This window comes from Chrysemys picta, chromosome 9 (assembly GCF_011386835.1).
Source record: "Chrysemys picta bellii isolate R12L10 chromosome 9, ASM1138683v2, whole genome shotgun sequence".
NCBI lineage: Eukaryota > Metazoa > Chordata > Testudines > Emydidae > Chrysemys > Chrysemys picta.
In genome coordinates, this window is record NC_088799.1 from 60,133,677 (window position 1) to 60,146,376 (window position 12,700).

General features: G+C 49.2%; 1 long non-coding RNA gene across 2 annotated transcripts in view; it reads right to left on the reverse strand.

The window, feature by feature from the left end:
• Positions 1-8,205: 8,205 nt before the first annotated feature.
• LOC101931550 (uncharacterized) overlaps positions 8,206-12,700 on the reverse strand; it is a 59,502-nt gene continuing 55,007 nt past the window's right edge. For both annotated transcript variants that reach the window (XR_002889916.3, XR_010590410.1), the window contains one exon: positions 8,206-11,491. This is a non-coding gene — a long non-coding RNA (uncharacterized LOC101931550). The remainder of the gene's footprint in view (positions 11,492-12,700) is intronic.

The window sequence follows — 12,700 nt, forward strand, 5'->3', positions numbered from 1 at the left end:
TAGATATTGTGCCATGCCTAGATTATCCTTAATCTCCACTCCAGCTATAGTCTTCAGCGGTCCCACTTCTTCTTTCTTTGTTTTCTTCCTATTTATATGGCTATAAAACCTCTTACTATTGGTTTTAATTCCCCTCGCAAGGTCCAACTCTACACGGCTTTTGGCCTTTCTCACTCCATCTCTACATGCTCTGACCTCAATAAGGTAAGTTTCCTTACTGATCCCTCCCCTCTTCCACTCTTTGTACGCTTTCTGTTTTTTCCTAATCGCCCCTTTGAGACGGTCGCTCATCCAGCTCAGTCTAAATTTCTTGCTCACTAACCGTTTTCCCTTTCTCGGCATACAGGCCTCTGACAGCTCCTGTAGCTTTAACTTAAAATAATCCCAGGCCTCATCTGGCTTTAGATCCATAAATATGTTAGCCCAATCCACTTCCCTTACCAGTCCTCTTAATTTATTAAAATTAGCCTTTTTAAAATTGTAAACCCTAGTCTTCGATTTAATTCTGTTAATCCTTCCATTTAGTTTAAACCGAATTAGCTCATGATCACTCGAGCCAAGGTTGTCCCCTACAACCATTTCCTCAACGAGGTCCTCACTACTCACCAAAACCAAATCCAAAATGGCCTTCCCCCTCGTCGGTTCAGCTACTACTTGATGAAGGAATTGATCAGCAAGCACATCTAGGAACATCTGAGCTCTATTATTGCTACTAGCATTTGTTCCCCAATCTATATCTGGGAAGTTAAAGTCCCCCATAATTACACAGTTCCTATTAGTATTTACTTCCCTAAACACATTAAATAGTTCTTTGTCCATATCGTGGATAGATCCCAGGGTCTATAGCACACCCCAAGCACTATCCCAGGGGAGGCTCTAGTAGTTCTTTTACCCTGTGTGATTATCGCCCAGACGGACTCCATCTTATCCATTCCATCAGTTATTATTTCTTTACAGCTTACCTCATTATTGACATACAATGCCACCCCCCCACCTTTACCTTTGTTCCGGTCGTTCCTAAACAGCACATACCCTTCCATACCTGTACTCCAGTCATGACTACCATTCCACCACGTTTCAGTTATTCCTACGATATCCGGTTTCATTTCTCGGACCAGGAGCTCCAATTCCTCCATTTTGTTACCTAGGCTTCTCGCATTGGTGTATAAACATCCTAATGTATGCCGTTTAGCCTGTCTCCCATTAGTTATGCAATTTGTTACAGACCCGTTATGGTTCATCCCTCCTCTCCTTCTTATGTCCAATCCCATCCCCCCGGCTATATCTCCTCTTATCTCATCACTCTCCTTTTCAATGTTGGAATCTGGCGTGGAGATTAACTGTACATCTCCCAACCGTCTCCCCCAACTTCCTAGTTTAAAGCTCTTTTGATGAGATGAGCCAGCCTCCCTCCCAGAAGTCTATTTCCTTCCCTACTCAAGCTTATATGAGTTCGTCAATTTAACAAAGAAATGTATATGTATCAGACTTGTTATCCCAAGGGGAGTCTCTGACATGCTTCAAACCAAATGAATTGCTTCAGGTAGAATAAACAAACACATTTATTAACTACAAAAGATAGATTTTAAGTGATTATAAATCAAAGCACAAGTAGTCAGATTTGATCAAATGAAATAAAAGCAAAACGCATTCTAAGCTGATCTTAACACTTTCAGTGCCCTTACAAACTTAGCTGCTTCTCACCACAGGCTGGCTGGTTGCCCTTCAGTCAGGCTCTCCCCTTTGATCAGTGCCTCAGGTGGTGGTGTCTGTAGATGGAGGTGGAAAAGAGAGAGAGCATGGCAAATGTCTCTCCCTTTTATCATGTCCTTTCTTCCCTCTTGGCTTTGCCTCCCCCCACCCCCCAGAGTCAGGTGAGCATTACCTCATCGTAGTCCCAAACTGACCAAGGGAAGGGGGGGTGACTCACTCGAGAGTCCAACAGATCCTTTGTTGTTGCCTAGGCCAGTGTGCTTTGTTCCTGTGAGGCTGGGCTGGGTTTGTCCCATACCCCTGATGAGGTGTGAACTGCCCCTCTGCTCCTGGAGAGTTTTTGCCTGGCCACATTTTCAGCCTCATAACTATATACAGAAAATTACAACCTATAACATTACTATAACAACAATGCTCAGTGCATCATGAGTCTTCCGAAGACACCCGACATGACAAACTTTGCATTGGATATTATAAGGATGCACATGGGGGTGCAGGGTGTTCCCCCGAGGTACAGAGCATCACACAGGAGCTGCCAGCAAAGCTCCCCCACAGATCCCTGAGTGCCTCTGCCCCCATATGGCCCCCAAACCCTCTACAAGCCCTCTCTTGTCCTCACAGCCCCCTTCCCTGCACAAGCGTCCCAGCAGCCCTGACATATATCCTGCTTTCTGCAGTCCCCAACACCTCAGCCCCACCTGCCACAGCCTCCAATGTCCCCCACTCACTCCAACATCCTGGCCCCCAAACCCACTGCCCTCAATATCCCCCCCAACATTCCCCTCATCTACAGCCCCCCAACGCTCCCCATACTCACCAAGTCACTCCCTATCCCCAGGACCTTCCTGGCCACTCCACTTCCTTCCCGGGCAAGGTGGCTCCTCCCAATCCTACTCCATCCAGCTGCTTTGCTCACTCCTATTGCCTGCCTTGTGCTCACAGGGTGAAGGCCAAATTTCAGTGAGGTGGCCAAATTTTCAGTGACCTGGGGCACAGGGTGGCCCGTTGCAGTGCCACCCACCCAAATCCAGTGGTCAGCCCCCTCCTCCATGGCGTGTGTGCCCCGCATTGAACTAGAAAGGGTTAACCTCACTAAGAAGCAATGGATGTGAGACCTCCGAGCAGCCCAGAGAGGGTGCATGAGGTGCAGCCAATCAAGGGGGAATTACAGGGAGCAACCAATCCCAGCCCAGCAGGCTCAGATAAGAGGAGCTTCAGGGCAGAACAAGGTTAGTTGCTGCTGGGAGATCAAGGAGTGAGGACTGTGTCTCTAGTGGGCTGACAGACCTTGGACAGAGCAGCTGCTGGCAGGGACCTGGGGAGCAAGAGGGAGCTTCTGACTGGCTGCTGGGACTGAGGCTGTATGTCCTGAGGCTGGGGTGAAGAAGGTCCTGGGGAAGTGGGCCAAGGAGACATCGCAAGAAGCTAAAGAGCTGTAGCAGGAGGCTGCTATCTATAGAGTTCCTGGGTCAGGACCCAGAGTAGTGGGCAGGCCTGGGTCTCCCCACGCCACTGGGGAAGTGGCTGGAATATCGGACTGCGATACTAATCCCCCCCCTCCCCCATGGAAGGGAGAAACATGGATGGTGACATGACTGGAGGGCTGAGCCACAAAGAGGACACTGTAAAAAGCAACAGAGGGTCCTGTGGCACCTTTAAGACTAACAGATGTATTGGAGCATAAGCTTTCATGGGTGAATGCCCACTTCGTCAGATGCATGTAATGGAAATTTCCAGAGGCAGGTATAAATATGCAGGCAAGAATCGTTCTGGAGATAACGAGGTTAGTTCAATCAGGGAGGGTGAGGTCCTCTGCTAGCAGTTGAGGTGTGAACACCAAGGGAGGAGAAACTGCTTCTGTAGTTGGCTAGCCATTCACAGTCTTTGTTTAATCCTGATCTGATGGTGTCAAATTTTCAAATGAACTGAAGCTCAGCAGTTTCTCTTTGGAGTCTGGTCCTGAAGTTTTTTTGCTGTAAGATGGCTACCTCTACATCTGCTATTGTGTGGCCAGGGAGGTTGAAGTGTTCTCCTACAGGTTTTTGTACATTGCCACTCCTGATATCTGACTTGTGTCCATTTATCCTCTTACGTAGTGACTGTCCAGTTTGGCCAATGTACATAGCAGAGGGGCATTGCTGGCACATGATGGCATATATAACATTGGTGGACGTGCAGGTGAATGAATCGGTGATGTTGACACTGCCGTTCTTGAGGCTGAGAGAGGGGCTGCAGTTGGATAACAGAGTGACAGTGTGCAGATCATGGACAGAGGGTGTCGGCCTCGAGCTAATCCTCAGAGTGACCAGGAGGAAGTGTCAGCCCAGCGGTGAGTAATGCACCCATGACCTGAGGGCACTGCAAATGCACTGAGTGCACATTGGTTAATCCAGATCTCATTTCACACATCATCAACACAGGAGTCAGGCCAGGTCTCGTTGTAGCCTATTAATGTGCCAACCTGAAGCAGGAGACGGTGCTGGAGTGATGGGCATCCCAATGTGGCAGCTCATGCCCTGGGCATGGCACTTTGGAGCAGAAGGGGTTTTAGAGCCAGGAGGGGACCCAAAGGTGCCACAGAGTCCCAAGACAGTAGTGGAAGCAACCAGAAGGGCAAAGATCCTGGGCCTGATCCTTCCTGCCAGGCACTGTGTGTTGCCATTTACAGCTGTCAAATGTCTCCTGATCCAGCAGTATTTCACCATCACTCTGCACAGCTGCCAGCAACAACAGGTGCTAGGCCAGGGCCAAGCAGGCCCTGCTTCTAGCCAACCCTCATTCAGGGAACCATCAGCAGGGCTTATGCAGTGAAACCCACATCAGCAGCACAGGAGCAAAGGGATGGGGGCGAGGTGTTTGGGAGAGACAACTGCTGGGCTATGGATGCACCACGTGCAAAGGGAATGTCAGTGCAGAGAGGAAGGGGAGGTGGGCTGGTGTCTTCAGTGAAAGGAGAAAGAACCTCTTTAGGAGCAGTCTGGGTTTAATTTGCATTAGCTCTTCCCAAATTGAGTCAGATCTGATCCATATTAGCTTGTTTCTAAAGTGCCTCTCACCTCAGTGTCTAAGTGCCCAGTGTAGGCCAGCGGGGATATGTGCCTTTGCCCCACCTGGTCCGTTCCATGCAAGATGGTGGGCCGAGAGGCTGGTCTGAACCATACAAAACTCAAGCACGCCTGGTATCAACAAATCCACAGGCACTGTCTGAAATTGGTTTATTCTTCTCCCTTCCATGTGCATCTTAGCAAGTTCCAGTGAGGCATAGTGACCATATCATCCAGGGGCCTGATCCAGCCAGGATGCTCTGTTAGTGAGGCTGCTCAGCACCTCCCAGCAATGGATCCTGAATCTGCAGGATCAGGTCTATTGTCTCTGAATGGCCTACTTCGAGCATAAACTCACCCCTAAGATCAAGCAGGACATAACAAGGATTTATTCATTTTGATATAACCAATCCCACTTCCAAGCTACAAACAGCAACGATTACTCTGAACTAGCCAGAAGCCTTGTGTGCATACGGCCCTTCTACATTAATAAGTATTTATGAATATAACAAATGAGTTGAGCTTTGGAAAGGGATATTTGTGAGCAGAGATTTGCTGATCTTCCTGAAACTGACATATGCTTGTGAGCTGTGAAATGTGGTAGGATTACTTAATGTAGTTGACAAACAAGATTGCAATATATCATGATTTCATTGGCTGTTCTGCACCTTGGGGCTGTGTACTGGCTTGTAGCAGATGTTGCAAATTTTATGTTAATATGTGCTCAAGCAGTAAGAGAAATGTGCTGTCACAGAGCACGTAAGTGTTCTGGTGAGCTGCTCTCTCCTATGCATCTGAGCAGGGGCTGCAGATAAAGACAAGACCATAGGGCTTAAGAGAGGGAGCTTTCATATCTGTAAGAAAGTTACCTGGGAAATATTGTCTCCCTCACTGCAGGCAGAGAGTGCAATTGACAAGAGCAATCCAGGCAGACAGCCTGGGAGCTGTCATTTCAATTTTCCCAACAGAAAATCCAAAAAATTCCTGTAGAACATTTCAATTTTGTGAAAAGGGCAATTTCAGTCAGAAAATAATCCTGATGAATTTCTGACCAGCTATAAGAAGAACAGGAGTACTTGTGGCACCTTAGAGACTAAGGTGCCACAAGTACTCCTGTTCTTCTTTTTGCGGATACAGACTAACACGGCTGTTACTCTGAAACTTGACCAGCTATAGTAATGATACTTCCCTACCTGGTGGGGGTGCTGTGTTAATAAATTCATATTTGTGATGGGCTCAGTTTCTGCAGTGGTGGGGCACTTCGGAGCACCTAGGAGGCTAGAACAGCACAGTGATCACACCAAAGGCTCAGCTTGCTTGCAAAACTGAGAAGAGATTGATTCAGCGGTTCCAAGGCCAGGGGGACCAGGGGTGGCCAAAATATGGCCCACAGGCCGGATCTGGCCCATCTAACATTTCTGTCCAGCCCGCCAGGCTCTTTGGCTGCCCCCTCGCAATCTCCGGGCTGCTAAAAGTCCTGCAGCGCAGCGAGGCGCTCAGGCAGGCTGCCTGCCTGCCATGGCCTCATGCCGCTCCCGGAAGCAGCCAACTGCTGGTGGCATGTGTCTGCATGTCTCTGGCGGGGGGGGGGGGGGGTGGAGGAGCAGGGGGAGGGAAGGCGGCTCCACATGCTGCCCCCATCCCCAGCACTGTCCTCACAGCTCCCATTGGCCGTTTTCCGACCAATGGGAGCTGCGGGGGCAGTGCTTGCGGGTGCGGACAGCGCACAGAGACCCACTGCCCCCCTCCCCCCCAGGGGTGCACAGAGATGTGCCACGAAGCCAGCAGCTGGTTGCTTCTGGGAACAGCGTGGGGACACAGCATGCAGGCAGCCTATCTGAGTGCCCTGCTGCGCTCCCAGGCAGTAACCGCCTATGGTAAGTGCCTCCCGGCCAGAGCCTGCACCTCGCACCCCCTCCCACACCCCAACTCCCTGCCCCAGGTCTGAACCCCCTCCTGCACTCAGATTCCCTCCCAGCCCCCGCACCCCTTCCTACACCCCAATCCCCAGCCCAGAGCCCCATCCTGCAGCTCCCTCCCAGAGCCTGCACCCCCTCCATTAATATAGTAGAAATGTGCGGCCCGTGACAATTTACCAAAATTTGTGGAGTGGCGCCTCCTGCAAAAATTATTGCCTACCCCAATCTAGTTTGATCTCCTTATAACAGGCCAGAGAACTGCCTCCCAATAATCCCTAGAGCCGCTGTTTTAGACAAACATCCAATGTTGATTTTAAAATTGCCAGTGATGGAGAATCCACCACGACCCTTGGTCAGTTGTTCCAGTGGTTGATTACTCTCACTGTAATAAATTTAAGGAAGGGGTGGTTATAGCAGTACCTATGTGCCAAATAACGTTGAGCGAATAAACGATTGTTTTCAATTTGGAGGGCCAAACCAAAAAAAATCTGGCTTGTTTCAAACTAAAATTGACTATTTCAAAAATTTTTGCCAAATCAAAAACAGTTCTTTTAATTCAAATCAATCAGTGCAGATCAACTCAAAATTTTTTTTTTCAGTTTTGTGATTAATTTCAAGTTGACCCAAAGATTGTGTTTTACGCAATGATTTTTTTTAAGTTGTTCATTTTCAATGTGACGGGCTGTTTTTCACCCCTTTTTGTGTGGTTTATGTAAAAATTGGCCAAATTTGAAAACAGAATGCTGTTTTTGAAATAAAAAATTCAAAATGAAATCGTTTCAAAATGATCAAAAGAAAACATTTTGACTTTTTTGGGGGGAAAAATCATTTTTTTTGTTTTTTTTTCCTGAAACTATTCATCAAATTCTACCCAAAATCACACATAGTGGCAGAGCCCTGAAAAATGTAGTTTTGTGGCAAAATTTCTATTTGCCAAAAGAAAAGTCACCAGCTCACTAGTACTGCCACAGAGTCACCAGGGTGATGCTCTGGAACTACTCCGTATGAAGCCAGCCAGGTCTCTGGGGGAGCCTCCTCTCTCTGAGCATACTGTCGCCAGGGCAAGAAGCTTACACAGCTTTGACCTTCCTGGGTCTGATCTCGGAGCATCCAGCATCCCCTTCCACACCGTGTGCTTCCTGCAGCAAGTCCACCCGGGTGGGGCTCCTGGGGAAGCCAGAGGGTCCTGCACCCCAACTCCGCAGTCAGACGTGACTCTCAGCCAGCGTAAAACAGAAGGTTTATTAGTCAACTGGAACACAGCATAGAACAGAGCTTGTTAGCACAGAAATCAGTGACTGTCAGCCAAGTCCATCTTGGGGAGTCTTGGGCCAGGCACATAGGCACCAACTCTGTGGGTCCTCTGGGGCTGGAGCACCCCCAGGGACAAATTAGGGAGTGGTCCGCACCCACTGGCAGCCCAGCTCTCGCCTCCTTCTTCTCCCCCCCCCCCGAGTGCACCACATCCCTGCTCCTCTCCCTCCCTCCTAGCGCTTCCCACCCCCCTCCCCCCTGCTGCCTAACAACTGTTTAGCGGTGCTTAGGACTTTCTGGGAGGGACGGAGAGGAGCGGGGAATGTGGAAGCGGAGAAGAGGCAGGGCGGGGACTTGGGGGAAGGGGTGGAATGGGGGTGGGGCCAGAGTTGGTGCAGGGGTGTGGCCAAGGGCTGGGGGAGGTGTGACGTTATTGATATAATCTGGGACCATACAGATCAGTGTTGCAACCAAGGTCCTGTAGTGGCACCCAGATCTTGTATAAAGGGGGTCAAATGGGGTGTCTAAGACAAGGTTATGGTTTATGGGTTATGATTATGCTGTCTATATGTGTGTATCAATTCTGTAGTTGAAGTTGTGAGTATTGGCTCTATACTGTCTGTGTTTCAAACTTATGCTATGCTGCTGGGTGACATCCCAGACAAACTGATGCTAGCTCTGCCTAGCCTGCTTGATGGCCCATTAAGGACCATCAGCTATACAATTGACCCATTGAGAGAAGGCAGATACGCCTTGTAACTCAGCAAAGTATGCAGGGACTGGCCCATGTGACTCCAGGCTCCATTTTGCTGTAATTTTCCACAGTAAGAACAAAGAGGTGTTCTTACACCTGAAAAAGACTATATAAGGCTGATGCCTCATCTCCATCTGGTCTTCAATCCTGCTTCATACCTCTGGAGGAACTTTGCTACACTGAAGCTCTGAACAAAGGACTGAGGACCCATCCCAGCGGGGGATGTATTCCAGAGACTTGATTTGAACCTGCAGTTTATTCCATCGCTGCTGCAAGCCTGAACCAAGAACTTTGCCATTACTATATGTAATTGATTCCATTTAACCAATTCTATCTCTCATCTCTATCTTTTCCCTTTTATGAATAAACCTTTAGATTTTAGATTCTAAGGGATTGGCAACGGTGTGATTTGTGGGCAAGATCTGATTTGTATATTGACCTGGGTCTGGGGCTTGGTCCTTTGGGATCAGGAGAGCCTTTTTTCTTTTATTTGGGTATTGGTTTTCATAACCATTTGTTCCCATAACGAGTGGTACTGGTGGTGATACTGGGAAACTGGAGTGTCTAAGGAGATTGCTTGTGAGACTTGCGTTTAGCCAGTGGGGTGAGACCAAAGTCCTCTTAGTCTGGCTGGTTTGGTTTGCCTTAGAGATGGAAAAACCCCAGCCTTGGGCTGTAACTGCCCTATTTGAGCAATTTGTCCTGAGTTGGCACTCTCAGTTGGGTTCCGCCAGAACTGCATTGTCACAGGAGGTCGAGCATCCACCAGGCAGAGGGGAAGTCGGCGCCTATGGCCAGGTGGCCTGGACTCCTCCTCTTCCAGTCCCCCCAAGCAGACTGCCAGCTTCCATGGCCCGACCTCAGACACCTCAGTTGCTCCTCCTCCTTCTCTTTGTCTCGCTTCCCTGGCAGTCACCTGGTTGCAGCCCCGTCCTGGGTCTCAGGTTACAACCGGTCATAGCATACATGTAGACAACTGGAACAGCCTCACCTGCCCCAAAGGTCTAAGCCAAAGTCACACACCCCTATTCCCACCACCAAGGTATTGGTGCAGCACACAGGGAAACTGAGGCACACATTATTCATGCAAAACAGTAAAACTCACATGGGCACAACATAACAAGGGGAAAATCCCCACTTCATCACAAGTACCAAATAATGTGACAATGGGACAGCTAAAATGTGGCCTGCACCCAGCTTGATCTTGACTATGGAGGTGGGGCTTACAGAGACCTCAGCTCCCAGCATACAATGTGCCAGCTTGGGCTGAGCGGAAGAATCTCTAGTCCCTAAAGGCAGCATCTTGGTGTTAAGGATGAGAGGTGACTCTGCCTGCTCCATTTTTGCCTTCAGCTGTGCAGGACCCTGACTATTTTCTGGCTACTAGCCTTTTGTGACCAGCGTAAACAGAGTCTGAATGAGCTCTCCCTTAATATCTAATAATGCACCAGGGGAAAAAGACTTCAGGGAAAGAACTTGTTTGCATAGACATACCTATTCTGACTAAGTGCATAGCATGATGGGGCTGCTTTGCCTAAATGATCAATTTTGGCTGGTTTGGGTTACAAATCACTCTAGTATTCAAATGCAGGGGTAATGAACTGTTATCCTTATGGTGCAAGTAAAAGGCAGCAGAACTGGCATGCATGGGTGGCGGGTATAATAGGCAGGGGAGTCTCAACCTGCTGCTGCCTCCAGACCCCAGTTGTGGGGTTTGAGGGGGAAGTTTCTGCTTTATTATGCCCCATGCAGGTTCCGGGTGGCTGAGGATGCTGTATGTGCTATTCAGTTTCCTGGGTTCAGCATAATCTCCCTGGACTCTAGAGAGATTACTGAGGAACCCAGGAAGCTGAGTAGCAAATATCACCTTCTCAGCTGCCCCAGAACCTGTATGGAGCATATGAAAAGCTTCTTCCGAGGACAGTGAAATGCTTTTCTCCAGGGCGGCTTGAGGTCTGGGGAGGAGAGGCGTGGTGCGGCTGGCCCAGGGCACCTCTGGGCAGGTGGAGGAGGTGACTCAGGGCACCTCTGGGCAGGTGGGGGGGAAGAGCTTGGGCCTCTGGCCATCCCAGGGCTCCTATGGCCAAGGGGAGGGGGCGGTTGGGCCTCTGGCCAGTTCGTGGCTCCTCCAGCCAAAGGGAGGAGGAGGGGGCTTGGGATTCCTCCGGGTGGGGAGGGGGCTTATGGCTCCAGCCATGGGGAGGGGCAGGGGTTCTCAGGGCTATGGCTGTAGAGGGTGGCTCTGGGCAGGGGCATGGGTGGAAAGGGTAGAGCTGGGGGCTAGCCTCCACAAAGGCTCTACCCAGCACCCATACTGGCATGCTCTGATCAAGGGTCTCCTTAAACTGAAGCTCACTTGCTCAGCAAGGGGTAGGGATGCCAGATCCTAGTGAAGATGGGGATAGATGTGGTGATGTGGGTTTTGCCTAAAGAGTCTTAGACACTGCTTCATCTGTACCTCTCCCACTTTTAAAGACAAAATTGATAAGACCCAATTAAGAGTCCTTGTTTCCGGTTGGTGATTCCTAGAGCTGTCCTCACTATTGAGCAAGTTTAGAGGCTAAGCCCTAGACCTTGTGTGGAAACAATGAAAGGCAGCACAAACTGCCCTGGCAGTGGGGTTCACCGTTACCTGCTGAAGTCACTGAGAGCTGTGTTACATGGTGAAACCTCAGAATGGGATATTGCAGCAGCGGCAGCGAGAAACAGTGGCTGTTGTGAGCCAGTTGCAGAGGCTGTGGCTCAACACCATCTCCCCGTGAATGCACCTCTTGGGTCTTTGCTAGCCAAGGACTGTGAGTGGGGTGCTGTGGAGTCAGAGGGAAGTGGTGTGTTAAGGAATATTCGTTTGGTGGAATTTCATATCACAAGGTGAGAAGCTGAGGCAAAGGACACAGTCCAATGCACTGTGCAGTGGGCGTTTGCCTATGGTCACATGCTTTTCAATTGTGATTGTGGTCTTTTCCCTAGTTAATGTTGGGTCCCCTTTTCCTTCTTGATGAAAGTTGTATTGTCAGACACAGACTCGGTGCTTGTGAGAGGGGAAGGGTTGCCTCCTAGAAGTGCCATGGGATGGTGTTTAGTTTTCCCAGACTACTAGGAGAGGCTCAAGACTGTTCTATTTTCTGTTAAGAGAAAGCCCAAGATATTGAACCCAGCCCTTGCTGCTGCCGACTCCACTTGGCAGAAGGGTTACAATAGAACAGAAGAGCTCCTTAAGAACAGAAGGTTTGTAGGAGAGTAGTCATTGTACGGGCTCCATGCAGGGAGCTGCAAAGCTCCACTGATATTGTAGTCTGTAACTGCAACTTCCCCACCAAGAATGCACATGCTGGGGGGTTGCAACCCATGTGCCATGTACAGCTATTAGCGAGGGAGGTAATGTCTTTTATTGGACCGACTTCTGTTGGTGAGAGAGACAAGCTTTCAAGCTACAGGGAGTTCATCTTCAGTCTGTTATGACATGGGCATCGTAGCAGCAGTCAGGAGTTGTAACATAGTGTGCGTCACTAACACACTTATGCAATGTCTGCCGACCTCTGGGCACCAGCAAAGCTTTCTCACTAGTGTCAGGAACATAGTGCTCAGATCTCATGGTAAAAATGGCCATCTCCCACTAGCTTATTACTGCTGGTAACTGGCTGAGCAAAGGGCTGTGAATGGCTGCCTAATAGTTTATTTGTAATGGTTAAACCCCATTTCAGAATTGCAAAGACACTGCATAGAGAGCATTTCAGGGAGATTATGTACTCCTCCATCCAAACATAACAGCATCTGAGGTGAGATATAGTCACCCAGAAACTCACTCTCATTTGTATTTTATTGCTTAATTAAAGAATCCTAAGTGTGTGTTTAAATGATAAAGCATAATGACACTGGAGCAGCCATTACTGATCAATGAAGAGTGTACTGAAGAGAGACCAAGTGCTCACTGACAGGCACTGACTCATACACTTCCACAGGGAGCTGGGCCAGTCCTCAGGATGAGTCAGCTCATGCAGTGCTCAGAATCTTCC